General features: G+C 39.8%; 1 pseudogene across 1 annotated transcript; it reads right to left on the bottom strand.

Annotated features, from left to right (window-relative positions):
* Positions 1-1070: 1070 nt before the first annotated feature.
* LOC307096779 (small ribosomal subunit protein eS6-like) lies at positions 1071-1688 on the bottom strand (annotated as a pseudogene). Its single transcript has one exon. The product of its transcript is annotated as a small ribosomal subunit protein eS6-like (transcript).
* Between the last annotated feature and the right edge of the window lie 23029 nt (positions 1689-24717).

Consider the following 24717-nt stretch of genomic DNA (forward strand, 5'->3'; position numbering starts at 1 on the left):
TTGGGGGATTTTCTTTTTGTTTTTAACTGTGACAAACGTTATCCCGAAGATACTGCAGAACATAGCCTCTGCTGTTAGCAAGGTAAAAGGCTGGGTGGGACTCCCTGCCCTTCAGTATTCTCTCTGCTTCTAGTGACTGCTTTTATTTTGTGTGTGATTTGCCAACCGCTGACCCTAGAATCCCATAAGCTTCCTGTGAAACTGGTGCTGTACCACATTTCCCACTACTGAGGCTTGTTATCTTACTGTATTCTCTAGGGAGTGGATAATGTCCAAGTAGCTAACTTATTTAAAGACTTTTTTCCCTCTGTGGGCATTGACTCCTTTATGCCTGATTTGCAAGGATGGTGGGCCTGTTTCCTAGAACAGCTGGAATCAGTGGTTGTGCATACCAATCAGAACTAAGAGCTCTCATTTGGGTGTGGGTTTGTTTTTGTTATTAATTTTGAAATACACTTTTGAACACTGGGATCTCTGAAATTACCATGCCTCTAGAACTGTAATTGTGAAAGGAACTCGCTTGCAGCTTTAATAATTAAAAACTCTTTCCAAATAAAACTTGTGATCACGCAAAAAAAAAAAAAAAATTCCGCTTAATCCACCACCATCTTTAAATCCCCGCTTCCCCTTATATTTGTTACTCTTAGAAAATCTCATTTTTTACTGTACTCAGACTTCAGAGTAGAAGTGCTCAGAGAAGACAGCCTATATCTCTTGGCAATCTGTTCCGGAATTTTTTAAATTTAGTTTTGCTTTTGTGTCCTTCCTTTCTTTCTTTCTTTCTTTCTTTCTTTCTTTCTTTCTTTCTTTCTTTCTTTCTTTCTTTCTTTCTTTCTTTCTTTCTTTCTTTCTTTCTTTCTTTCTTTCTTTCTTTCTTTCTTTCTTTCTTTCTTTCTTTCTTTCTTTCTTTCTTTCTTTCTTTCTTTCTTTCTTTCTTTCTTTCTTTCTTTCTTTCTTCTTTCTTTCTTCTTTCTTTCTTTCTTTCTTTCTTTCTTTCTTTCTTTCTTTCTTTCTTTCTTTCTTTCTTTCTTTCTTTCTTTCTTTCTTTCTTTCTTTCTTTCTTTCTTTCTTTCTTCTTTCTTCTTGTCCAAAAGTTTAGCATATTCAGCAGGCTCTTATTTTATTTTTTTTAAGAATACTGTTTCTTCAGATTAAGACACCAACATTTGTGTTATAGGATGAATGGAGTAATACAACAATGACTCTTAGGAGCTTTGATCCTCAGTTTCTTACCTTCTTTGTTGAGGGGCTTTTTCACAACATATTGGTAGACATCATCTTTTTTAGAGAGATTGAAAAATTTGCGGATTCTGCTAGCTCTTTTAGACCCAAGGCATAGTAGGTCAGTGAGACTAGGAATATATTTCTCCCCCCTCCTCTTTTTTTATTTTTATTTTTTTTTACAATGACTAAGTTGAAAACACTCATATTGGCATCCACAATGCTATTGCAGAGAGATGGATGCTTTCTTTCTCCAGTTCTCTTTGGTCTACAACAGGAATTCCACTTAGTAGCATGTAAACACTGCCATGGGTGAAGATACCCTGCTTCATAGGGAAACCTTATTTGACATACACACAACTGATTCTAACTACATACTCTTTCCATTATTTACCCAGAATATCAGTAGCAACTTCTGTGATCATATGCTTTTTAGAAAAAGTACAAAGTTTGCATTTATTATCCATTGCAATGAGTTTTTGGTAGCCAGTGGCTGAAAAAGAGATGTCCAGATTTATTCTTAAGCAACTGAACACCTCCAATATGCCATGATAAAGACTTTTATGCCAGAATTCTTGATTGTATCCTGGGCCAGATATTTCTATGAATCTATATCTCTCAAACACTGACAAAAACTGAAATGACATCTGTGTTTAAAAGCATCCAACTACGTTATCTGATGTTAATAAAGAAATTTTGGAGAAAAAAAAAATATATATATATAAATACCATCATTATTTAGCAATTTGTTGGAAATTTATCCAGCATAGAAAGAAAGAAAGCAGAAATAAAGATATAATTATTAGGAAGATGAGAAATTATTTACATTTTGTATGTAGAAAATCCAAAAGAAACCACTAAAAACTAAAATAAATAACTTCAGTTTTAAAACTTTTCTTTTTTCTTTTTTACTTTTAAAATTTATTCCACCCATAGCCAATTGGTAGACATGGATAATATTTTTATTTATAACAATACTTTTAAAAATATTCAGTGAAAGACCTTGAAATTTCCTTGTTTGTGCAGGACCCATGTGACTACAACTGTAAAATTTTATTGAGAAAGAATTATTGGAAGTTTTTAAGTAATATGGAAAAATACATATTATATAATGTTGGCTGGGATATTGGCATATACAGTGTGATCTATACTAATCATGTTTGCATTATGTCTTTGCTTAGGAATATGACCTCAAGGAAACATATAAGAATTTCACATTAGTTTTTTCTGAGTTTTAAAATTATTGCTCCTTTTCTCTCAAAGATTTCAATGTTTTCAAACTTTTGTATCATGAGCACATATTTAATAATTTGAATACAATTTTTAATCTTTAGAAATAATATCTTAAGATTTTACTGAAATGTATGTATTTAACAATGTATAAAAACTGATTACAGTGATTAAAGTTGTAATCTTCTAAAAGTGGTTCTCAACCTTTCTAATGCCACGACCCTTTAATACAGTTCCTCATGTTGTGGTGACCCCCAACCACAAAATTATCTTCGTTGCTACTTCGTAACTGTAATTTTACTACTGTTATGAATCGTAATGTAAATATTGGGTCACAACCCACAGGTTGAGAACTGCTGCTGTAGAGTCTAAGACCATCGGAAAACACAAATATTTACATTATGATTCATTAACAGTAGAAAAATTACAGTTAAGAAGTAGCAACGAAAATAATTTTATGGTTGGGGTCACCACAACATGAGGAACTGAATTAAAGGGTCATGGCATTAGAAAGGTTGAGAACCACTGTTCTAAATATTTCAAGTGATGATTCATAGACTCATATAATTTTTAAAAATTAGAAAAGACTCTTCCCTTTATCCCAGTCTTGCATTATTTTGAAGCAAATTTCAGACATCATATTATTTTAAACTCATACATTTAATGATTTACTTCTAAACTGTCAAGGACCTTTTTTTGAAACAACACCACAATACCATAAACATAGATGGAAATTTATAAATAATTTCTTATTATCAAGTACCCAGTCAGGATCCACATTCAAGAATTGTCATATTTTTTCTTATATTGTTTGAATCAGAATTCTAATAATGTACATTTTAATGTTTAGTATGTCTCTTCAGTCTCTTTAATCTATAAGTTTCTCCTCAATTATTTTTTGAACTTGAATTTTATTTGTTGAGTGAACTGCATCTTTTAACTTTCAGACTTTCCCATGATCTGGATTAATTGGATAGTTCTCATTAAATCCATATGCATCATTTAATATAGTCCCTGTGTTTTATATCAATTTTTAGTTAGACCTATAGGCTTTATCAGATTCACATTTTTTTTTTATGTTGGTGACCATTTGTGATTATTTTAAAACATGTTAAACATTTTTGTCACTCTCACTTAGGAGTACATGTGCTTCCCCCTTGAATATCAGCTTACTCTTTTGATTGTCTTGTAACCAATAAAATGCAGTGAAAATAATACTATGAGAGTTTTGAATCTAGGTCAGAAAAAAATCATGCATCTTCTGCTTGACTTGTTTTGCATGCTCACTTTAGGACAACAATTCCCTGCCACAGGAGATCTACGGCAGGCGTCCTCAAACTACGGCCCGCAGGCCACATGAGGGTATTTTTGCCATTTTGTGTTTTTTTTTCACTTCAAAATAAGATATGTGCAGTGTGCATAGGAATTTGTTCATAGTTTTTTTTTTAAACTATAGTCTGGCCCTCCAACGGTCTGAGGGACAGTGAACTGGCCCCCTGTTTAAAAAGTTTGAGGACCTCTGATCTACAGTAAGCCTCCTCCCATTTGGTAATGCCTGGAGATAACTTTGGTTGTCAGAACTAAGAAGGTGGTACTACTGCCATCTAGTGAGTAGAGGATGGAGATTTGTTAAACATCCCACAAGGCATAGAACAGCCATCTACACTAATAAAAGAGAAACATGCAAATTGACTGTCCCTCCACTACACCCACCAGCCAATCAGAATGAGTATGCAAATTCACCCAACAAAGATGGTGGTTAATTTGCATACACAAGTGCAGAGTGAAGACTGAAGACAGCGTAGAAGGAAGCCAAGCACTGCAGAAGGGAGCAAAGCAGTGGAGAAGGGAGGGAGCCGAGGCAGCAAATATGGGAGGGAGCCGAGGCAGTGGAGAAGGGAGCGAAGCCCACCTTGGTTAGCTTCACTCCCTTCTCTGCTTTGCTCTGGCCACAGGAAGCCCTATTCTTGCAGGAATCTTCCTGCAACGGGCCTCTAGTTTATAATAAAGACTAATCCAGCCCAAAATGTCAATAGTGCCAAGGTTGAAACTCTGTGCTCTAAAGGAAACAAGCTGCCATGTAACAAGTCTGATTACTTTGATACTGCCACCCTGGAGAATATAGTTGATATTTTGGTCAAGTCCCATAAAAGCTTTCAGTTAAGTTGAGCTCTCAGACATATAAGTAAACTATTTTGTATATTCAATACAATTGAGCTTTCAATTCACTGTAACCATTTACAACCTTTGCTTTCAACTGTATGAGAGACCTCAAGTGAGAAATGTCCAGTCAAGTCCTCCCTGCAACCTTGACTTATAAAATTATGAGAAAAATAACAGGTTATTTTAATACACTAAATATTGGGGTGATCTGTTAACAATAGTAACAGGAACTAATCATTGATTAAATCCATTTATAGATTTGAAGCTACAAAATAGATATAATGTAATTATATCACTTTATTTATTAATTAGTATATTTATATACTTGTTGACTATTGATTTCTTTATAGTTTGTATAAGTAAATCAGTGCCAATGCTTGACTTCACAACTTAATAAAACAGCAAATATGTACAAACATGCATAAAATAAATGAGGGAGAAAATAATATTAGGAGAAAATCTTGAAAGCAAGGGATGAGGATTGATATATTATTTTAAAGGGGAATAGTTAGATTGACATATGATCACTCAGTCATCACAATGGAAGAACTATATAAATGGATGGTGGTTTCCATTTGCTGAAAGGAAATAACTGCTATCCTAGAATTCTATACCCAGTGAAAATATATTTCAAGAATAAATTTGATATAATTGAGAGGGTTAACTTGAAACTCAGACAGACAGGACAGGGGTCCAGGGGAAAACAAAGGCAGGTGGAACATATGCAGGGGCAGACATGGCAGTTTTAGAAAGCCTAATCAGAGGAACCAACCCTGCAGAAATTATAAAATGTTTCTGGACTCAAAGCAGGAGGCCTGGGAAACCAAGGAAGGGCCTGCAGCAACATGATGTATGAATGCATAGAAACAGAGACATTTCACAATAGGAACATAGAAAGAACACATAGCAACAGGGAAAGTTCAGGTCCATTGCTTGGCAAAAAAAACTGAGGGAATCAATCAGGTGAAGACACGGATATATATAGAAGCAGGCTTATATCAAATATATACCCCTGGACTACAAGGCTTTAATGGGCAGCCCATTTTTGGGACCCCATCACCATGTGGGGAGTCTGAATCTACTTGTAATAAATTTTCCACACTTTTTTTTAAATCTTCTGGTCTTAATTCTTTGGCGTTGTGAGATATGATCCTGGGAAAAAAACTTGGCTCATTGTTCTGGGTATCATAAGGACCAAATTAAAAAATAATCACAATAAAAAAATAAAAGTGTTTATATCCTATCTAATAAAAGAGCAATATGCAAATTAACCATAACCCACTACAACAACAAGCCATGACCACCAGCCAATCAGGAGCAAGTATGCAAATTAACCCAACCAAGATGGCTGCAGCCACAGAGTGAGCAGGAGGCTTGGGTTTCCCCAGCAATGGAGGAAGCCAAGCTTCCCTGCACACCCTGGCTGGCCCTGGACTCCACTTAAGGCTACAAAGTTTCAATTATAGAAGATAAATAAATCCCAACAAAAATGGCGGCAGCCATGGAGCTGCAGACAGCAGGAGGCTTGAGTTGTCCCTGGCAATAGAGGAAGCCAAGCTTTGGCAGCCCGGGCCTGCCTTGGCCTCTGCTCAAGGCTACAAAGTCTCAATTATAGAAGATAAATAAATCCCAGATACCAGGGCCTCTACTTGGGTCACTGAGGGCATGGCTGGCCTGCAAACCACCACAGGCCCCTTGCTCAGGCCGTCCCACACCCCAAGGAAGCCCCCACCCTGATCAGGGACACCCTTCAGGGCAAACCAGCCGGCCCCCACCCATCCACCAGGCCTCTATCCTATCTAATAAAAGAGTAATATGCAAATTGACCATCACTCCAACACACAATATGGCTGCCCCCATGTGGTCAAAGATGGCTGCCCCCAGGTGGACACAAGATAGCCACCACAAGATGGCCAGCAGGGGAGGACAGTTGGGAGGGACCAGGCCTGCAAAGGAGAGCAGTTGGGGGCGATTAAGCCTGCAGGGAAGGGCAGTTAGGGGTGACCAGGCCGGCAGAGAAGAGAAGTTGGGGGCGACCGGGCCTGCAGGGAAAGGCAGTTGTGGGGGGATCCAGGCCTGCAGGGGAGGGCAGTTAGGGGCAAACAGGCTGGCAGGGGAGCAGTTAGGCATCAATCAGGTTGGCAGGGGAGTGGTTAGGGGGTGATCAGGCTGGCAGGCAGTAGCAGTTAGGGGAAATCAGGAAGGCAAGCAGGCAAGCAGTTGGGAGCCAACAGTCCTGGATTGTGAGAGGGATGTCCAACTGCCCGTTTAGGCCCAATACAGGTAGGATTGGGCCTAAACAGGCAGTCGGACATCTCTCAAGGGGTTCCAGATTGGAGAGGGTGCAGGCTGGGCTGAGGGACACATACCCCCATGCATGAATTTCATGCACCGGGCCTCTAGTTAACTATAAAGCTATGAGATAACTATGTTAATTTGGTTTACTTTGTAGTCAAATAAGGAGATAATTATACCCTGACATCCAGGTAGAAACAGGTAACTAAATTATGGCCAACAGGAATAGAACACAAATTATGCAATTATTTTAGGCTGTAACATGTTCTGTGGGATTTTCCATACTTTTTTTTTTTTTCTATGTGACTGGGAGTAAAGGACTAACTCCTTAGTCTTAAATTTGACTTAGTCAAACTTCTAAGAAAGTTTTTGGGACTTTTATGAAACCCATATAAGACTGTAACATGAACAAAAAGTATATTTTTAATTGTTAACACTTCTGAAGTTTTGGGAGTTGTTTGTTAAAGAACCAAATTAACTTCCCAGATTAATACAGGCATCAGAGATGGTAAAGAGACCACCATCAATGTGTGGAAAATGAAAATTCGTATTTGTTTTGTGACAACCCATTTAGTAAACTTAACCTGGAGTCACTTAAGAGGTAAAGTTCATATTTAATAAGAATGTAGCTCTTAGAAATATTATTGTGTAAACAACAGCAACAACATCCCCATATGTGTTGTTTGTTATTGGTAGTTTTGATAAAGTATTACAATGAAGAAATAAGCTTAAGAGATAATTGGCAGGTTTTGCTAGCATAAATAAGAAGTATATAAAAAGTACAGAATTCAGAATTAACAGGATTAGAAAAGCTATTTCTAAATATCAACAATAAGACATTAAAAGGCCACGAGAAAAATAAAAGCTTAACTAAACTTATTAGTTTGATAAAGTAATACATGGCACAGAGGAGATTAAGATATGGTCTTTCCACATTTATGTTCTAGATGGCATCATGGTCACCATAACTACATTGAAAATGGAAGTCATGGCATTTAAGAAACAAAACAAATCAGGGTCAAAACAATTTTGGGTGGTTCCTGGGATACGAGAATAACTGAAAGTAAAGAGAAAACTTTCCGGAAAAATTATATTACTGAAAAAATCATGAGCCCTGACCCAAAAAGCTTTTGACATTTTTGGATTCAAAACTACATTTGTACCCTTGCATAAATGGATAGATCCAAAGAGGACATCCTATATAATAAAAGGGTAATATGAAAATCTATCAAACGGAAGGATGACTGGTCACTATGACGTGCACTGACCACTAGGGGGCAGACACTCAATGCAGGGCTTGCCCCCTGGTGGTCAGTGCACTCCCACAGAGGGAGCACCACTCAGCCACAAGCTGGGCTGACGCTGGTGAGTGCAGTGGCCTGCCTCTGCAGCAGTGCTAAGGATGTCCGACTGTGGCTTAGGCCATCTCCCCAGGGAGAGCGGGCCTAAGCTGAGAGTTGGACATCCCCTGAGGGCTCCCGGACTGCAAAAGGGCACAGGCCTGACTGAGCGACCCTCTCCCCAACCCCTGAGTGCACAAATATTGGGTACCGGGCCTCTAGTATTTCATAACATCCATTTCAAATATTTCAAGCAAGATAACGTAAAATGATAACCCTTGCAGAGGGAAAGGTGAGAGTCATAAAGGATACTAGACAAGGTTTTCCCACCCAAGGAGAAGATTTGGGCCTAATATGAAAATTCCCAAACCCAGAGTTATGGACCTTCATAATACCTAATCCTGTATGATTTCTGCATTGCTACAGACCATTATTGATGTTTCACCCATTGTTTTTTTTTTTCTAAATGACAATCATTTTTGTAATTGTCCTGTTCCCATTATACCATAGTACATTGAGTATATGGAGGAAGAGATAGACAGCTCTATTCTTTCAGTCCAGGACTAGAGCAAATCCATAAAGAAACAATTGTGGCTAAAACCCCAAAAGGATGGACCGATGTCTTTCTGGATCTCTTTTCTGTCTCTAATTGCAGCAATTCTGTGGGTGAAAGGAACAACACACAAAATTATGAGAAGAAAAACTTGAAGTACTAATGTTTCTAAAAACATCATTTTATAAATTGTAAGAAGACTAAAAGGAAGTCAAGCAACTGAGTGGAACAGCATGGGTTATGCCCCAGATAGCCCTTAACAGATGGGAGAAAAGGAAGCCAAGTGTGGACTGAGGATAAAATATTTACAAAACAAACCCCACAGGCAATAATAATAGACTATTTTATATTTTGACTTATTCAATTTTTATGATTTAATTTTTCTCTATTGAGTTTAATTAAGCTTTCCCCAGGGTCACAAGACTTGAAAACTTTGGAAAAATGAAGCTGTTCTGTTTACCAAGCAGTTTTCATAGCCCTCCTTGAACTTAAGTATGTATTTTGTTAAAATCTTTATCCAACATCTGTTGTTCAGCATTTTTAAGGTGTTTGCTGTGCCATGAAAAAAAAATCCTTAACAGTTTGCCAAAGACAATGCCTTCTGGGCTGAAATGTGTCTCTAAAGTTTTCTGCATTATGCTGACATATTTTTTTATCAAATACAAATAGCATTTACAATGCCTGCATATAGAAACCATATAATAATATTCTTATAAATATCTTCTACTGCAAGGTAACTAAATGTATGTGCTTAATATAGGAAATTTAATAGGAAACTATAATTTAAATAAGTAATTTAAATAAATATATTAAAATAATTTAAACTATTCTTTCCTTCATTTATTTCAGGAATTGATTAATTAATTCATCTGTATATTAATTAATTAATTAATTCACTCATTTATTCAAATACAACCTGCCATGTGCCACTTATAATGCTAGGAGATACTAAAAAAAAAGAAGTAGCAAAAGAAGAAAGAAAGGAAGAAAGAAGCAAAGAGAAGCAAAGAAAGAAACAACGAGAAAGGAAGAAAGAAACAAAGAAAGGAAAAAAAAAGATTTTAAATATTTTCTACATTTTTCTCCTTAGAGTGAACTCCTTCCTGCTTTTAAATGACATTATGGGTGGCCTGTGTGTACAGGTGGCTGATTTATTACTGGTTCTAGATGGGATCTGGAATAGACAGGGTGAATTAAAAAAATAAAGGTTAATATTTTTCAGTCTTTCTGTACCCCCAGAATCCTAATATCTAGGCCCAGATAGTCATTGACTGGATAAGACTCCTTGGCTATTGCTGCAAAGTAATGTAATTATGGTGAGATATAAAAGAGAAGGTAAAAAGAGAAAGTTGTTATTTTAAAATAAACAGGTTATATTTATACCATCTGTACAAGTTACTGTGCTACTTTATTGGAAACAAAGTGCATGGATCAAAAGAACGTTATTAGAGAATCAGCAGTTATGGGTTTACTTTATTTTCTTGTTAGAAAACATCATTTCTATAAAGAACAATATCTTTCATTTCTTCTTGGTACTGCCCAAAATTGTTTATCTAAAAATAAGGTGATACCACATTTATCTTAATTATATTGATGAGTTTCATTATTAGTAACCAGGATGCTTCAATATGCACAAAAACATCAAGGAATAAAATATTCAGTTGATTTTCTGGCTTTTTTTTTTTAACTGAATTGACTATCTTTTTTTTTTTTTTTTATAACTTGTGAGAAACCAAGACCTTTTTACATGGAGTCAAAAGTATTGAATACAGAGGAATAGAATCCAATCTTCTGAGTAATTTTAAATATCAATTTGACACTATCATTCATTAAAAGATCTCCAATACGTTTTTATTTTTTGTGTTGTTGTTGTTGTTGTTGGTGGTGGTGGTGGTGGTGGTGTGTGTGTGTGTGTGTGTGTGTGTGTGTGTGTGTGTGTTTTAATATTCACTCAACCGATAGTTACTAATGGGGACCTCTATATAAGGTAGCATGACACTGACCCAAGGGACCATGGCAGTGATAGAAGGAAAGGGCTCAGCCTTGCTTCACAGTTGGCCATGTATATTCATGTATTTGACTAAATAATTCTATTCTATGTTGGTCTATTTTGGTTATTGTTGAGGTGCCAAAGAATATTTAGTATATTTGTTTTTGGTGAATGTTGGTGTCTTTTTCTGATGTAATGACTTAGGAGTTGCAGAAGTAGCATTGGCAGGAGTAGATGGTAAGCTTTGTCAGTTTAGCAATAAAAAGGCTATTACCCAAACCAGTTTTGCTCAGTGGATAGAGCATCAGCCTTCAGACTGAAAGGTTCCGGGTTCAATTCCGGTCAAGGGCATGAACCTGGTTGCAGGCTTGATCCCCAGTAGATATCTTGCAGGAGGCAGCCAATCCATATTTCTAACTCTCTACCCCTCTCCCTTCTTCTCTGTAAAAGGCAATAAAATATATTTTTAAAAAATAAAAAAGGCTATCTATCTTATATGTGTATGTGTGTCTGAATATACACATATGTATGTATGTACATATGCAAAACACTTGTAAAACTGTTACCACTTTTTGCCACCAATATCCATGGCAGGAAATGTTAAATTTTTATAGCAAATAGCTCACTGTATTCTCTTTTATTTGGGTGAAGTGTTTTCAGACAGATCCCTACTCTATACCCTCCCCTATCCATGAATGTCTTTTTATTACAAAACCCGAAAATAACTCTTTAAATAAATTAATTTCTGGACAAAGGTAGTTTCCTGGTAAAAGATGAGTTTTATCACATCGAGAGTGTCATAAAATTATCATAAGAGGTTAATCGTTTACACACACAATCACAAACATATACACCAAAAATACTCATATCTGAAATGTATGTATATTTCACATAAGCATTCCCTGTGTTCTCCTAACACATCCTGTAACTTCCTCATTGGACTCTGAAAATAAAGTACTGTAAATCAAACAACATAGACTTGAGACTTGATTTTTATCCCTGTGAGACAGCAGCTTCCCTCTATGGAAACTGTTCTAAGGTCTTGTACTACAGCTCTGTTGAAAAATTGTGCTGGCTCGCCAAATATCTTAATGACTTTTCTCTCAGCAGTTGGTAATGGTGAAATGTTATTCTAGTAACCATAATGTCCCTCATAAAACAATTGCATACAATATGTACTGTACTTCTATTTTAGTGAGCTCTTCTGTCAGAATAGCAGTGCCAGTAACTATTTAGCATTTCATCACAAACTGCTTACCAGTCCTTCAAGTGTAATACTGCAGAGACCGTGAAGAAATGTGTGATTAAAAATGTTCACTGAGAGTGGAACATTTAGGGCAACTCGACTCTGAAAAATAAACCAGCCTTCACGTATGTAGGCGCTCATCATATAAATGACAGTTCTATGTGGTCATTTAATTTTACGATCTCAATTCTTGCATATATTGCATGCATAAATATAGTGTTCTCCTGCAGGGAGGTCTGCTGGGTGTTATAAAATCAGTGAGACCTCAATGGGTTCAAATGGACATCTTTTATAATTATTGCTATAAAATTTCTTGACAATGCATTTTGTTCTCCAATAGCTAAAGAAAACGATTTTCCAAGAGAACGGGTTTCAACAAAGAGAGTAACAGAGCCTAGGAATTTGTTCCTGTATTCATCCGTATTTAAATTAGCTTAGTTACTCTCATCTACTGAAGGTCTTCCTGCTCTTTGGAATAAGGTCTTACAGTGTGGCTTCCAGTTAGAGGCAGGACAGGTTTTAATTGCTTTCTGGTTTCATGAGACAATATGAATACCTAAAGAGAAGGAATAATTTGCTGTTAAGTGTAATTAAAATATACTTACAAGGACTTATTTAATGTACTTGGAAAGATTAAAAAAGAGTTCCATAAACTCAAGATTAGAAATAATTTTGAGAAGATACACTTCAGTTTTAAAACTATGGTTCCAAAAGTACTATGTGTTGCTTGGATGATTCTATTTTATTTTTACTTCTTCAGGGTCATATATTTGACATTATAAATAAATGAATGTGGTTGGTATTCTCTACAGTATATTGGAATTTAAAAAAAAAACCACAGGCTTACTTAAAACCATTTTTATTCTGCCTCTCAGCAACACTTTGCATTTGATTTGGGTAACAGATCAGGGAGCCAAACACAAACAAACAAAAACCATGATGTCAGAAACAGAAATGAGGATCCAATCTACTGGAATGGTGCTAGGATGTCTGTGTACTAAAGATTCATGACCCTGATTCAGTGTCCTCTTGGGAGACGTGCTGGCTCATGACTGACACCTGGGCGAAGTGACAGGTGGAATCCAATGTCCATCAACATCTATTTTTTGCCAGGGTCCAGGATTTTAACAATGCCTGAGATTCACAATAATCTAAGAACAAGCACTTAGAATTTCCCTCCAGGGGCATTCACATCTATTATGGCAATTCATTCTCATAAGAACATTGAGGTACATAGGTAGGTGTTGTTATCCCCATTTTTCCAGAAAATAGATTTCACAGAGAGGCAGAGAAACTTGCCTAACATGAATTTGCATAGTCAGCCAGGGACACATATGGAACCCAGGTGTTTTGACTCAGCCTCATGTCCATTCACTTAGAATAAGCTGCCTTTTCTCTTGCTTAGGAAAGTTCATTATCACATGTCTCCAATATTAGTTCTTGATATCATTTTGGCCATATGTACATGTCACCTGTTGTGTCATGTAATCACTTGGTATTTGCTGTGAGTCCACTTATTTTTTAAGTAAACTTATTTGAACAGAAACAATATATCAAATCCCTAAGAGGAAGCCATAAATGGAAGGTAATTAATAAAGAAACACAATGACCGCAACACCATGTATTAAATTCTATCTCAACAGAAGACTTTGAACCTGAGACCTGCTCTTTCTTTCCTGAGACAGGAAAGGAGCCAACATTTCAGAAAGGTGTTAAGGACCCATGAGCCCTAAACAGAGATTGAAAAAGAATATAAAAGGGGAGATGTTCCCTGTGATTCATTATCATTTACTGTTGCATCTATAAATGACTTAAAAATTGTGGACCACCAGTGGTATGCCTCTCATTCTCTGGGACATGGGGCTAGCATGTTCTGGCAGACAGAATAATGGCTCCATTAAACCTGTGCAATCACACCTAAAGGGCTTACATAGATCTTGCTTGAGACTTGCCGAGAGAGAGAGAGAGAGAGAGAGAGAGAGAGAGAGAGAGATTGAAAAAAAGCACAACAGCACATTCCATAAACACAACCAGTTTATTCCTAAGACTGGGATAGGGAAGGTGCTCATGTACCTAGAATTGACCACTAAGTACATTCTCATTTGCTGTGGAGAGTGAGGTTCAGGTCAAGTTGACCAATGGCGGATGCAAGCAGGGGAGGGGGCCTTTAGGGAAAGTGGGCCAAGACCAAAGGCCAGAGGCCCCTGCCTTTGTGTCTTTGATGAGGGAGAAGCTACTGAAGATTGAAGCAAAGCTACCACATGTAAAAATAAAAGGAAAAAAATGCACAAATTCAGCTCTATTAGACAATGGTAAGCATGCTGCAAATGTTTGTACTTGACATTGCAAATACCACCATCCATTGCTCTTCCTAGAACTCCCGCTCCCCCTCCCCTCCCCCCCCACCCCCACATGAAAAGTAATGAAATTTCCTGAGGCTCATCTCTGGAGAAGAGGAATGGACACAATGGCTTTTGCTAAACTGAAACAGTGAGACTTGATTTAAAACAAACAAACAAACAAACAAACAAACAATGGCCAGCGGATCTGGCTGTACTGCGTGGTTTTCCTACATTTTGGACTTTAAAGTTCATTTGCCAGGACCTGCCTCTGGAGAGTCCTGAAAGAAAAGATCTCATGGTCAGAAGTCTAGAAACTCCTTTGGGGTGTGTGTGGATGAGTTCCAACCTCCATGGTCAGGCGACTGCAGGCTGCTCAGGCTTTCCTTGCGAAGTGAACTGTACAAGAAATACCGATGATTGATGATTGATGATTGATGATTGATAAGAAGGCCAATATTGATGGAGGCATTGGCCACCCGTTGGCATTCCTCCCAAGCCACCTGGATCATTCCACCTCTCCATTGTTGTAGCTGTTCAGAGACATGATGGAGAAGATGAAAGCCACAATGTTGATGGGGTACACGGGGCAAAAACACGAGGTGATGATGAGCCACAGGTAGTTCTTGGGCATGGGCATGTCCTCCTCTATCTTATCATCTTCAGTGTGGGCCTCAGGCTGCTGTCCAAAGCCGAGTTGGGGGCTTACTGAGACATGGGTGAGGCAGGCAGCGCCAGGAGGGCTGAGCAGCAGCGTCTGGGACTCTATATTGGGATAGTTTGAATGCTTGTTATTTTCTGTATTACCTCTAGGATAATAAGTTGTAATCATTATCAGTGCCTTGCGTGACAAGTGTTTAATGACACACTAATTGGATTTGAGTATCTGTTTTCTATGATTGTCCTGTAACTTCTATAGCAAAAGTATTGCTTAGATGTCTGTTTAGAAATGTAATGAAACACATTCTATTTATTGTGGGAAAGGAAATGAATTGCTTAATATGTCTTTAATGTTAAAATATTAATGAATAGACATATTTGTTGAACTAGAAGGAAAGGAAATGAGCTGTGAACCGTGGTTTCACCCTCGGGAGAAAGCAAAGTGCAGAGAGGAGTCCAATGTAGAAACCGTGAGGACACCCAGGCTCTGGGTTTGGTTGTCCGTAATTCAGCTCTATGACCACTTGCAGGGCTCATTTGTATTTTTGATGCTGGTCTGCTGCAGTGCAACTATTGGTCTGGGGGTTTAGCTCTCTCCCACTCTGACCCCTGAGGTTCTGGCTGGGGTGGGAATGGAACATAAGCTAAACCAAATGAGGAATTACCTTACTCTCATTGCAGAGATTGGTTCAGAGAAGACACGGGACCTCCCCATTGTGGAAATCCTAACTCCGTGGATTTCAAACTTTATGGGGAAAAAAATTGAAAACAACAACAACAAACAAAGGGTTTCCTGGACATACTATTGAGAGATACCTAACTAATCCACATATTTCTTACCTTAATTTGCTTTTTAAAGCATAATCTTTTTTCCTATTAGTTAAAGTTCTGTTTTTGTCACTTGTAACCATAATGATACCGACAATAAAGTATTCTTTGCTAGAAGCAGATTTCATTATTTGGATCTTTGCTTCTTTTGTGTCTAATCAATCAATTCATTCTTTCATTCACTTAATATGATTGCAATACTGATACAATTGTTATTTCTTGCCCACCATGTAATAGATACTATTGGTTTCACAATGAAAAGCACATAGTGGCTATCTTTTTGAGTTAGAAAGTCTAATGATAGAGAAGATAATTAAAGAGTCACAACAGCAATATGAGAGGAAGATTACACACAATTTTTAAAAGGATTTAAAATATGACTAAGCCCTCATGTAGGAGATCTAGGAAGGTATGGATGAAGGAACATTAAATCTGAGGCCTTAGAGATAAGCGAGAAATATTGAGAAAGGTTAAGGGAAAGAGGAAGAGAGGGAGAGTTGGAAAAATTCAGAGAAAGCATGATATCTTAAGGAACTACAAAAACTTGCAAGATTGTTTGAATTCAGAGAAAAGGGGCATAGCAAGGGAGATAGCTTAGGAGAGGAAGGAGATGTGATTAAAGAGATTTAGGTGTGGAATAAACTAGCCCAGGAAGGGCCTTGTAAACAAGGGGAATTGGGGCTTTTTCTTAAAAGCAGTGAAAAGCCAATAAGGTTTTAAGTAGGGAAGTAGCATGATAAGACTCATTTGTCTAATAAAAACAAATCCAGACTTAGATAAGGTGAGACTTATTATTCAAAAGGATAATTACAATAAGAAGACAAACAACTGCAATAGAAAGAATGCACCAATCAATCATGACATCTAAAAGTATCTCAGAGGGTCAGGCAGAAAATAATTTTATTTTAAAGGAAAGATAGACTCTATATACATAAAGAGTCAGGGTCCATAATGTCCAAAACAACCGAAGGCTCGACCAAACCAAACACCGAAAGTCATTCCTGCAGTCAGTGCTGGGTCGCCATGGTGACCCAGCATTGACTGCCATGCTGTAGGCACCTCAGCGACCCAGCATTGACTGCCAAGGGAGCTGCGATCAGGCCTGGACAGAGTCTGGGAGAGAAAAGCAGGGTCTGATTGCAGCCCCCGTGGCAGTCAGTGCTGGGTCGGCGTGACAGAAGTCAAGTCCTGCAGTCAGTGAACATAGGATAAATTAACATTAAGTTAACATAGGGTCAATTAATATCTCTTTAAGAGGAGTTGAGAATATAAAGTACAGTGTAGAGCAATTACTTATATTATCTTACCTTATAATAGAGAAACATGCAAATTGACCGCACCTCCGCTATGCCCACGATTGGGCCGGCAGGAGGCTGGGGGCGGGACTCCGGGTGGCATATCCGCCGTTGAGTAGATCAAGATGGCAGTGCCCAGTGGCCGGGCCCATGTTGCCACTCCCGGGGGTGCCTGGGGCGATCGGCACCCCGGGGGGCGTGGCCGGGCCCATTGGCACCCCAGGGGGGCGTGGCTGGACCCATGCCTCCGTTCCCCGGGGTGCCTGGGGCGATCGGCACCCCGGGGGGGCGTGGCCGGGCGGTCGGCACCCTGGGGGGGTGTGGCCGGACCCATGCCGCCACTCCCCGGGGTGCCTGGGGCCATCGGCACCCCGGGGGGGCGTGGCCGGGACCATGCCGCCGCTCCTGGGGGTGCCTGGGGCGATCGACACCCGGGGGTGCGTGGCCTGGCCCCTCCTGCCCCTCCCGGGGGTCCGCGGGTCGATCGGCCACTTGGGGGGGCATGGCCAGCCCCTCCCGCCCCTCCCAGGGGTGGGGGTTGGCGATCGGCCACCTGGGGGGGCGTGGCCAGGCCCATCCCGCCCCTCCCGCCGCTCATGGGGGTCCCGGGGTCGATCGGCCACCCGGGGGGCTTGGCCCGGCCCCTCCCGCCCCTCCCGGGGGTTCCGGGTCGATTGGCCACCTGGGGGGCTTGGCCGTGCCCATCCCGTCCCTCCCGCCGCTCCCGGGGGTCCCAGGGGCCGAGGCTTTCCGGGCCTTGGGCACCAGCAGGGAGCCTGCACTGATCGCAGGAAACCACTGGGGGTCGGCTCCTGTGATCGGTAGCAGGGACGCTGGGTGCGGCGAGCCCAAGGCCAGGAAAGCCTGGGGCGGAGGCTTTCCCGGCCTTGGGCACCAGTGGGCAGCCTGCAAGGATTGCAGGAAACCACTGGGGGTCGGCTCCTGCGATCCTTAGCAAGGATGTTGGGTGCCGCGGAGCCCAAGGCCACCGCCCGGGGCCAAGCCCCGACCCTGAAAAAGGCAGAAGGCGGTGGCCACAGCCAAGGCCTGGGTCCCTGGTGCCGGCAGAAAACTGGTGCAGGCAGCCAGGTGAATGAAGGTCTATTGCACGAATCTTCGTGCAAACGGGCTACTAGTTTCACATAAAACTCTTTTCAACTAAGATATTTTCCTTTATTTAAAATGTATCTTTATTGTTGAAAGTATTACAGATGTCCCTTTGTTTTAGTTTTTATTTCCCATTGATCTCCTCCACCCTGCACCCGCCCTTTCCAGGCCTTCGCCAGACTATTGTCTGTGTCCATGGGCTATTCCTATCTAATACATAAAAATCTAGAAAGATTTAGAGAAAATAAAATAAAAGATATGCCAGGTAAATATTGAACAGAAGAGCTGAAGTTGCTGCATGAATACTGGATACAGGCTTGACGCCAAAACACAACTCATGAGGGAAAGTTAGTCATTGTAACAAAAGGTTTCTTTCACTAAAGAGATAAGATGGTTCCCAATACTTATACACATAATAGAACAGTGTGGGGTTTAGAATGAGCCTCACCAAGATGTGTCTCAGTGGTATGCAGATTTTTGAGCTAAGGGCCATTTTAGCTTCAGGCTCAAGTGAAAATTCTGCCCCTCCCTTTAACTACCTAAAAAATTGAATTAGAGACATTGTCCTATATAATAAAAGGCTAATATGCAAATTGACCGAACAGCAGAATGACTGGTCGCTGTGACATGCACTGACACCAGGGGGCAGATGCTCAATGCAGGAGCTGTCCCTGGTGGTCAGTGTGCTCCCACAGGGGGAGTGCCGCTCAGCCAGAAGCCAGGCTCATGGCTGGCTAGCGCAGCAGTAGTGGTGGGAGCCTCTCCCACCTTTGCAGCAGTGCTAAGGATGTCCAACTGATGGCTTAGGCCCACTGCCATAGGGATATATCCTGGGACATCCTCTGAGGCAGCAGTTCTAAACCTGTGGGTCGTGACCGCTAGCAGGGTCACCTAAGACCATCAGAAAACACAGATATTTACATTACAATTCATTAACAGTAGCAAAATTACAGTTATGAAGTAGCAAAAAAAATAATTTTATGGTTGTGGGTCACCACAACATGAGGAACTGTATTAAAGGGTCATGGCATTAGAAAGGTTGAGAACCACTGCTCTGAGGGCTCCCAGACTGTGAGAGGGTGCAGTCCAGGCTGAGAGACACCCCCCCCCCCACTCCAAGTGCATGAATTTCGTGCACCTGGCCTCCAGTAAGACTATAAAAAGTCACGTGTTGGAAGTGGCATGATTAAATGGATAGTAGGTCAGAGAAACTTTTACCCTGAGGTCAGCCTATTTCTGGAAGGGATCTTTAGGTGGGTCCTATGCTGGCTTATGTTAAGAAGGGTCAAAATTTAGGGAACAGGAAAAAAGAAAAGCTTAACAAGTGGAAGTTTGGTCAAATGAAATTAGCAGATATTTCATCCAGATTGATCAGTGGGTACAAAAAGTTCAGCAAACTATGATGCAAAGCATAGGAATTTGGAATATCTGTGTCTGACTTTGTCATAGGTATACAAGGGGACATCTTTTAGTTTAATCTAGGTCATACATGGAAAAGTGGTTCTTCACAGTAAGCCATATCCTGTGATGCAAACAAGTGGGAACTTCTTAATCATTGCTGTTTTCCAGGATCATAGGGCTCATAAAGTTTAACATGTTCAGGTTTTAGAAAAATCTGTACCATAGAGCAGACATTGGGGGGCATGAGACCAAAGATAAAAATTATATAATAATTCAAATTAAATTTCCCTGGACCAGGACAGGTATCCCAGGCACACAGAGCAGCAAGTGGACTGCAAATATTTATAAAATGTGGAAAATATAGGTCTTAGTATTTCATTAAATCTGAGAGGTGAGCAAAATACCAAACATTTTTTAAATCCTCACCTGAGCATACACTTGATTTTAAAGAGAGGGGAAGGAAGATAGAAAGGGAGAACATCAATTGGTTGCGTCCCCCTGCCTCCCTCTCCAAATGCGCTGTAACCTAGGTATGTGCTCTGACTGGGAATGGATGGGGTGACATTCCAACCAACTGAGCCACACCAACCAGGGAAACACCTAACTCTTAAGCCACGGTGTGTCAGGAAGTTCATCTCTTTAGCTGAAATTTTGCTCCATTGGTCTGCTTGATCTATTTGATTTTTCATTCTGTAAGAAGTCCTCTGAAGTCCCCAAAGAGGTTTTCATGTATAGACTCAAGTATTGTTATTTTTGGAAAATTCGTCCTAAATGTTATCTTCAAATATATTTCTTCATTTCATTTGTGTGTTTTTTTCTTCAATGCAGAAATTATATATACACTGGATCTTCTTTGTCTGTCTTTTCATAGATATTTTACCTCTACTATGTTTCAATTTGGTCCTTATTCCTTATTATAGATTTTCCTTTGTTTCATTTCATGTTTGTGCTTCAGCATGTCTATTCCTTCTGACTTAGCATCATCTGCATTTGGGATTAGTGGGTGAGGAAGCTCTTGAACCTAATGCTACAAGTACTACAAGCCGGTTTTATAGTTTAGAACTCCTTTAAAAAGAAAATCCTCAAGAAACACATCAAGGAAGGGTGATTAATAATGAGTTTTCTAACCGCACACTATCTAATAGAGCACACTTCTCAACATTATTTTGACAACATGCAGGTTGTAGATAACATAGAAAAGTGCTTTATAACCAGCCTCAGAAACATATAATGTCAATGATTAATGCCAAAATCTTCTGCCTCATGGACAATTACCCAAATCATAAATTTTTCTGATTTGACAAAAGAATGAGGTGTAAATCAGGTATTTAAGTAAGCATGCCTCTTTTTTCCCCAAAGATAACTCTATAACTATGAACATATTTAACATTTCCCTTTGGTTAGATCACTTCAATAAAGATTACATTAATCCTTACATTCTAGTATATCTTAATGGCTCTAAATATTGGAAATTAGATCTTTCATGATTAATTATAGAATTTTATAGTCCTTCTTTATTTGGAACAAAATTAATTAACATGTGTTTTTTTTTTTCATTTCTCTAAGGTAAACAAACCCTTTCTAGTACATATCCTTCAATTGATTTTTATGTGAGTTGATAGTCCTCCTGTGCTTCTACAAGATTGGCTTAGGTTGGCTTCCCCCAGAAACATACCCTGAGTTAAGGATTTTAGTGAAAGTAATTGGTTTGGAAAATGATCCAAAGAAATCAGTAGGTGCTGGAAGCCAATTCCAGCATGTCAGCAGGGCTGAATCATCTGGGAATGGCTAAAGGGATTTTCCCAAATCAGAAAAGGATGTATTAAATGATTGTTTGCTGCCAGACAGCTCAGGGTGTTTTAATCTACACGCTATTGCCTCCTACTGGCCAAACACCTGAACAGCCGTAGGCAAATTCTTGCAATCTGACAATGGATTCTGTACCTAACCCTACCCTTTGATCTGTATATCTCCACCTCACATTAGGACAATTTGTGTTAATAAAAAGCAAGGGGTCCTGAGACGAGGAGAACTTAGTTCCTTTAGCTAAGTTTCCTCTGGCCCCCAAAATGCTTTTCAAAATTATGTTTCGGCTCTGGACTCTTGATTAATTTATGCATAGCCCCTTCTCCAGATTGCTGAACCCTTCTAGATGCCGGATCAAGACCACCGGCATTAAGTAGGAAAGTAGGGAAGTGAGTCAGTGAGGGGAAGAAATACAGTAAAGGTGCATTTATGAGCATATTGCTGCTATTGTCAACTACAGTTCAGTCCTGATAGGGACCTCCAAGAGACTGTGTAATTCATCATAAAAATTGTCCTATGAGAAGTATTAGGAATCTGGGACATTTATCCTTCATCACTCATTTATCATTGGTTGAATACTTTCACTGGGGATATTAATTCTCCACTTCTAGATTTCTCCATGTTGTGGCTTCTTGGCACTGACTAAAGGCTTTGGGGTCTTGCATTAAGAAGCTGCATGAGAACAGTAGTGCTGAGGATAAATGAACAGCAAAATTACAGGTCTGCTATAGGCCACATTTTACATTTCAGATTTACTCATGCTCCACATAGTTTCAGTATGTTTGGTCATTAATTATTTTTTAAAAATATCTTTGTTATTGTTGATAATATTACAGATATCTCCCATTCCACCCCCCATTCTCCTCCACCTGGATCTACCTCCCCCAAATCTTCACTACCCTATTCCCTATGGCCACAGGCTATGCATATCTTATATAATAAAAGCCTAATATGCAAATTGACCAAATGGCAGAATGACCAGTGGAATGACTGGTCGCGATAATGCACAATGAACACCAGGGGCAGATGCTCAATGCAGGAGCTGCCCCCAGCCTGCAGACTCCAGGCCAGCCAAGGTGGGTGCCAGTAGGCACCCCCTGTTTGCTCTCCCCAATCACCCCACAGAGGGAGGTGACCAGTGGCAGCAGCGGGGAGCAGGGCCAGCCAGTGAGTGGGCCGGTGCTGCCCCTCCCCGATTGTCCTGCCAGTTGCCCCACAGATTGACCCTGATCGCTGGCCAGGCCTAGGGACTCTACTTGTGCACAAATTTTGTGCACAAGGCCTCTAGTAATTATATAAGTTCTTTGGTTTATCTCTTTTCGTTCCCCCAACCCCACATCAAAGTATGTCAGTCTGTTCCATGGCTCCATGCTTCAGGTATTATTTTGTTGGTCAATTCATTTTGTTCATTAGATTCTACAAATAAGTGAGATCATATGATATTTGTCTTTCTCATATTGGCTTATTTCACTGAGCATAATTTTTTCCAGGTCCATTCATACTGTCCCAAAGGGTAAGAGATCCCTCTTTTTTTTTTTTTTTTTTTACAGTTGCATAGTATTCCATAGGGTGAAAGTCCCACAGTTTTTTTTATCCATTCATTTACTGATAGGCACTAAAGCTGTTTCCAAATCTTAGTTATTGTAAATAATGCTGCTATGAACATAGGGGTGCATATATTCTTTCTGATTGGTGTTTTGGGACTTTTTGGATATATTACCTGAAGTGGGATCAATGGGTCAAATTGAAGTTCCATTTTTAATTTTTTGAGGAAGCTCCATATTCTTTTCCATAGTGTTTGCACCAGTCTGCATTCCCACCAGCAGTGAACTAGTATTCCCTTTTCTCCGCATCCTTACCAGCATCTGTCAGAATCTATAGACTGTTTTGGATAGTATGGATATTGTAATGATGTTAATTTTCCAATCCATGAACATAGTATATGCATCCATTTGTTTGTATCTTTCTTTTTTCAATGCCCTATTGTTTTCCAAGTATAGGTCTTTTACCTCCTTGGTTAAGTTTATTCCTAGGTATCTTATTTTTTTGTTGTTGCAATGGTAAATGGGATTGTTTTTTAGTTTCTCTTTCTGAGAGTTCATTATTGCTGTATAAAAATGCAATCAATTTCTAAATGTTGATTTTGTATCCTGCTACCTTGTCAAATTCATTTATTAAGTCTAGTAGTTTCCTGGTGGAGTCCTTAAGGTTTTCTATGTACAATATCGTGTCATCTGAGAATAATGACAGTTTTACTTTCTCCTTTCCAATTTGAATGCCCTTTATATATTCTTGTCTGATTGCTGTTGCTGGGACTTCAAGTAATATATATATATATATATATATATATATATATATATATATATATATATGCCAATGTCCAAAACAACCAAAGGGATGACCGAACGCCAGGCTGTGTGTGCAGCAGGCTCAGGTGGGCGGGGACTGGTGAGCAGACTGAACTGCTGACCTCTCAGAGAGAGAGAGAGGTGGGCCTTGACTGCCAGCAGTCAAGCCTCTCTCTCTCTCCAAGAGGTCAGCAGTTCAGCCTGCTTGCCAGCAGCCTGGGGCAGCTGCTGATCAGCCCCTTCTCTCTGATCAGGCCCGGAGATAGGCCTAGATATGCTGACTGGCATAGAAACTGACCAATCCGAACCAAATCTCGGTGAACTGTGAGGAACCAATGACTGACTAGGAGGCAGAGCTTTTGACGCTGACTGGCATAGAAACCGACCAATCAGAACTAAATCTGGGTGAACTGCAAGGAACCAATGGCTGCCTAGGAGGCGGAGCTTTTGACGCTGACTGGCATAGAAACCAACCAATCAGAACCTAATCTGGGTTAACTGCTAAGGCAGAACTTAAGGTGGAGGCTGAGGAGGGTTTTTAAAGGCAATAGCTGTTTGGTGCAAGTTGTAAGAAAGCAGTTCAATTTTTTTAAAATATATGTTTTATTGATTTTTTTACAGAGAGGAAGGGGAAAGATAGAGAGCTAGAAACATCGATGAGAGAGAAACATCGATCAGCTGCTTCTTGGACACCTCCTACTGCGGATGTGCCCACAACCAAGGTACATGCCCTTGACCAGAATCAAACCTGGGAACCTTCAGTCTGCAGGCCGACACTCTATCCACTGAGCCAAACCATTTAGGGCAGCAGTTAAATTTTTTAATGACCGGTTTGGCAGTATAGTGCATATGGCTGGCTATCAGTCCAGATATAGGGATTATGTATTTTTGTCTG

This window comes from Cnephaeus nilssonii (assembly GCF_951640355.1).
Source record: "Cnephaeus nilssonii genome assembly, chromosome: 3".
NCBI lineage: Eukaryota > Metazoa > Chordata > Mammalia > Chiroptera > Vespertilionidae > Cnephaeus > Cnephaeus nilssonii.